Below are 5,780 nucleotides of genomic sequence, written 5' to 3'. Positions count from 1 at the left end.
AAGGGAAGGAGCGCCATTTGACTTTTTGATTGTAAAATTTGCTTGAATAATTAGCGGACGCCATGTTGCGTTTGGAGAGCCCCTGATGTGCTTAAACAGTGGAAACCCCCCACAAGTGACACTATTCTGGAAACTAAACCCCCCAGGGAACTTATCTAGGTGTGTGGTGAGCACCTTGAACCCCCAGGTGCTTCAGAGAAGTTTATAACATTGAGCTGTAAAAATAAAATTTTCACATTTTTCCCACAAAAAATGTTTTTCAGCCCCCAATTTTGCATTTTCATAAGGGTAACAGGAGAAATTGCACCATGCAGTTTGTTGTGTAATTTCTCCTGAGTAAGCAGATACCGCATATGTGAGGGAAAACCACTGTTTGGGCGCACGGCAGGGTTCAGAAGGGAAGGAGCGCCATTTGACTTTTTGATTGTAAAATTTGCTTGAATAATTAGCGGATGCCATGTTGCGTTTGGAGAGCCCCTGATGTGCCTAAACAGTGGAAACCCCCCACAAGTGACACTATTCTGGAAACTAGACCCCTCAGGGAACTTATCTAGGTGTGTGGTGAGCACCTTGAACCCCCAGGTGCTTCAGAGAAGTTTATAACATTGAGCTGTAAAAATAAAATGTTCATATTTTTCCCACAAAAATGTTTTTCAGCCCCGAATTTTGCATTTTCATAAGGGTAACAGGAGAAATTGCACCATGCAATTTGTTGAGCAATTTCTCTTGAGTAAGCAGATACCCCATATGTGGGGGAAAACCACTGCTTGGGCATTCGGAAGGGAAGGAGCACAATTTGACTTTTTGAATGTAAAATTTTCTTGAATAATTAGAGGATGTGCCCCTGATGTGACTAAACAGTGGAAACCCCCCACAAGTGACACCATTTTGGGAACTAGACCCCTCAGGGAACTTATCTAGATGTGTGGTGAGCACCCTGAACCCCCAAGTCCTTTACAGAAGTTTATAACATGGAGACGTGAAAATAAAAAAATCAAACTTTTTCCACAAAAATAATGTTTTAGCCCCAATTTTTTTATTTTCACAAGGGTAAGAGGACAAAATGGACCTCAAAAACTTTTGTGCAATTTCTCCTGAGTACGCCAATACCCCATATGTGGGGAAAATACAGTGTTTGGGCGCACGGCAGAGTTCAGAAGGGAAGGAGCACTGTGTGACTTTTTGAACGCAAAATCGGCTGGAATCGAGAGCGGACGCCATGTCGCTTTTGGAGAGCCCCTGATGTGCCTAAATAGTGGAAACCCCCCACAAGTGACCTCATATTGGAAACTACACCCCTCAAGGATTTTATCAAGGGGTATAGTGAACATTTTGAACTCAGAGGTACGACACAGAATTTGATAACATTAGGTCATCATATTGAATAAGTTGTCATTAGTCTTGAGCGCAAGTGCTCGCTACTTGAGTTTGCAAGGGGTACTCAGGTATGCACCATGTATCAAGGGTGCTGGAGTGACATGCTCGAGTCCCCGCCCGCATGTTTCACGGTTATTAGACACCCAAAAAAAAACATGCGGGGATTGCTCGTGCATGGCAGGCAATCTCTGCAAGGTTTTTTTGGCCGCTAAGCATATGAGGTGGAGACTCGAGCATGTCACTTGAGCACCCACGATACTCAATGCATACCCGAGCACCCGATGCAAACTCAAGTAGCAAGCACTTGCGCTCAACACTAGTCGCCATATCATCATCTTTTTTTTTTTTTTTTACTTTTGAAAAAAATCCCAACCCTAGCCCCCTAGCCCAACCCCAACCCCAACCCTAGTCCAACCCTAACCCCAACCCTAACCCTAGTCCAACCCTAACCCAACCCTAACCCCAACCCTAGCCATATTTTGAGAGCTATAATTTTTCCATATTTTGGCCGACAGAGTCATGTGATGGCTGTTTTTTTGCGAGATGATTTGACGTTCTTATTGGTGCCATTTTCAGGCACGTGACCTTTTTTGATCGCTTTCTATTCCGATTTTTGGAAGGCAGAATAAACAAAAAACAACAATTCAGGAATTTTTTTTTTTATTCTGCTCCGCGTGTGGTAAAATTGATAAGGTAGCTTTATTCTTCGGGTCAGTACGTTTACAGCGGAATTACATTTATATCGTTTTTGTATGTTTTGGCGCTTTTACATAATAAAAGCAATTTTATAGAAAAAAATATTTTTTTGCATCGCTTTATTCTGAGAGCTATAACTTTTTTATTTTTCGGCTGATGAAGCTGTATGGCAGCTTGTTTTTTGCGTGATGAATTGACGTTTTCAGCGGTACCATTTTTATTTATATTCGTCTTTTTGATCGCGTGTTAATCCATTTTTTATTTGGCGGTATGATGATAAAGCATTGTATTTTGCTTTGTTTTTTATTTATTTTTTTTACCATGTTCACTGAAGGGGTTAACTAGTGGGACAGTTTTATAGGTCAGGTCGTTCCGGATGCCCCGATACCAAATATGTGTACTTTTATTGTTTGTTGTTTTTTTTTCATAATAATATTTATTGATGGGTACATTATATTTTTATTTTTGGTGGATTATTTTTATTTATTTTTTTAAAATATTTTTACAATTTATTTATTTATTTATTTTCACTTTCTGGCAGTTTTTTTTTTATTATTCTTTGTTCCACTATGGGACTTTCACTTTTTTTATTCTGATCGCCTGCATAGCACAGGAATGGAGCACCATACCTCTGCTATGCAGGCTGTCAGTGCTGCACAGGGAGAAGATAGTTTGGTCATGCACTGCGCATGACCAAAAAATGTTCCTACTGTCTGGGGACCCGGATGTTGTCATGACGACATCGGGTCGTCATGGCAACATCCGGGAAGCCGCGGCAGACAGCGCTGGAGGCAGGAAGAGGAGGTGAGTATTGCGATCACCTCCCCTTAGCCACCACAATGCTGCGATCGACTTCGATCGCAGCATTGCGGGGGGTTAATGTGCCGGGAGCGGTGCGGGACCGCTCCCTGCACATAGTACCGGGTGTCAGCTGTGACAATCAGCTGACACCCGGCGGTGATCGCGCCCGCACAGCCTGTGTGCGCGCGCGATCGCAATGATGTATTAATACTGGTCAGGCTCTTAAAGCCCAGGGCACAAATGCGTATTAATACGTCTTGGTCTTTAAAGGGGTTAAAAAACGCTTGGTAGAAGGTCTGCAATGTTCCCCAATGATAATCCGTATGTGCTGTGCACATGCTGCGGAAATTTCCGCTGCAGATTATCATTGCGGAAAAATCCGCAGCACTACCATTAATTTTGCGTAATCGCGGCGTTTTCGCCTCCATTGACTTGCATTGAATCGCTTAATATCCGCATGACTACATGTGCACATGCGGATATTAAGCGATTCACTGTGCGGATGGTACCCAGGTCTGGAGAAGAGGAGACTCTCATCCAGACCCAGGTACCATAGTACCTGTAAAAAAAAGAATTTAAAATAAAAAAAAACATTATACTCACCTTCTGATGGCCCCCGGTCTCTGGTACGGTGCGTCCTGGCTCCCCGGTAGCTCGCGATGGTGTAAAAGGACCTTCCATGACGTCATTTAGTCATGTGACAGGTCACGCGACCGCTGACATCAGCTGTCTCGTGACCTGTCACATGACTAAATGCCATCACCAAGGCGAGCCGCTGAAGACACCGAAGAAGGAGACCGGGGGCCATCGGAAGGTGAGTATAATGTTTTTTTTTATTTTTTACCATTTTTACTCTTTTTTTTTAACTTAACTTGGTCACACTATATAAATCCATGCATGTTGCATGGATTTATATAGTGTGACCAAGTTGTCAAGCACTTTTCCAAGTGATGCTAAAATCGCTTGGAAAAGCGCTTGACAACCCGCATGCGAAATCGCATGTGCAAAAACGCTTGACAAACGCTTGTCCCTGGCTGAAAAAACGCATGTAAAATCCGCATGCGTTTTTTCTGCCAGGGAGATGCAGAAACGCTCAGGAAAAATCCGGAGCATTTCTGCATCATGGGCACATAGCCTTATAGTCTCACATTGCAGTAAACTCTAGCAATCTGTATACTGTCCGTAGACATGTATTCCCTTAGGAAATTATGAAGACATAAAAACATTGTGGCATGAATTTAAAAGCTGCACAATATAATCACTCATAGGACAGTCTTTGAGTATTAAATGAATAATATATACAGTACTGTGCAAAAGTTTTAGGCAGGTGTGGAAAAAAGCTGCAAAGTAAAAATGCTTTAAAAAATCGAAGTGTTTAAAGTTTTAAAGTTTATTTTTATTTTTTAATAAATTGGAAAGTGAAAAAACAAAAGAGAAATCTAAAACAATTTAATATTTGGTGTGACCGCCATTTGCTTTAAAACTAGCATCAATTCTTCTAGGTACACTTGTACACAGTTATTGAAGGAGTGAGGTTGCTCCAAACATCTTGGAGAACTAACCACAAATACTTTGTGTATGTATGTCTGCCAGTGGATGTATGCTTCATTGCTTGTTCTTCTTTACACTGAATATACAGTAGTTCTTAATAACATTGGCTGTATGTTTGGGGTCCATATCCTGCTGCAGAATAAATTTGGAGCTGATCAGATGCCACCTTGATGTATTTCATGATGAAGGTGTTATCCAAGGAGAAACCTGGAAAACAATAGCGCAGTATAGGGTCTTACCCGGCAGATATTGCGATAAACAGGAGGTGCAGGGATCTGCTCACTTGGCAGACTATATAAGCTTAAAAAAACTACTTTTGCAGATCCACCAAAGTTGGTTTCCAAAGATAGAAGAATCCAGGAGGCGAATAGCAGGAAAATTGCGTTTTTAATGTCTACGTGTTTCAAAGTTGATAGACTTCTTTATCAGGACCACACACATCTCTCCTTTTTATACTTCTAACATGACTGTGTTGTTAAACAGTCAGGCACAGATTCTGCTCTGCTCCCATCTATTTTGAGGCGTGTACCAGCTGGCACATAGCGAGGTTAGTTACTAGAATTAGGGACCATACTTATTTGATTCACCTTGTCGCGGTGGGATTGTTTTTACACTTTTTTGTTTAAAAGTACCTGATTAACAACTTCCAGATATATTCATATGCAAATATGTAAGTCAGTTCTTACAAGCTACACAATTATTAGCTTTGCTGTTCAGGCTTAGGGCGCCTTTAATTCCTTAGTGCTATATTAGAAATACATCAGCCATCAGGCATATGCATTGATCTTTGACCTCATTTACTCAAGAGAAAGCATTTAATACATGCTGCTTTCTATCCCCTAGTCTCGCCCAGAGGTTCACTATAGTGAAATCATAATGTTGGTTACAAGGTTATTTGAAAATAGAAATGCTTTCTGAGAATCCCTGACGTGTTTTATATATACACACCGGTATATATATATATATATATATATATATATATATATAATGTATACATATAACAAAGCGCTCTTTCGCCAGCCCTGACTTACTAAAATCTTTGCCAATATTTTTTGGTTTGATAATATAGTGGGTACGGAAAGTATTCAGACCCCTTTAAATTTTTCACTCTTTGTTTCATTGCAACCATTTGTTAAATTCTAAAAAGTTAATTTTTTTTTCTCATTAAAGTACATTCTGCACCCCGTCTTGACTGAAAGTCAGTATTGTGTAGAAGCACCCTTTTGAGCTAGTACAGCCATGAATCTTCTTAGGGAATAATGCAACAAGTTTTTCACACCTCGATTTGGGGATCCTCTGCCATTCTTCCTTGCAGATCCTCTCCAGTTCCGTTAGGTTGTATAGTGAACATTGGT

Source organism: Phyllobates terribilis, unplaced genomic scaffold (genome assembly GCF_046119375.1).
Source record: "Phyllobates terribilis strain yellow unplaced genomic scaffold, ASM4611937v1 Scaffold_11__3_contigs__length_659146591, whole genome shotgun sequence".
Taxonomy (NCBI): domain Eukaryota; kingdom Metazoa; phylum Chordata; class Amphibia; order Anura; family Dendrobatidae; genus Phyllobates; species Phyllobates terribilis.
Note: the sequence above shows the minus strand (reverse complement) of the source record.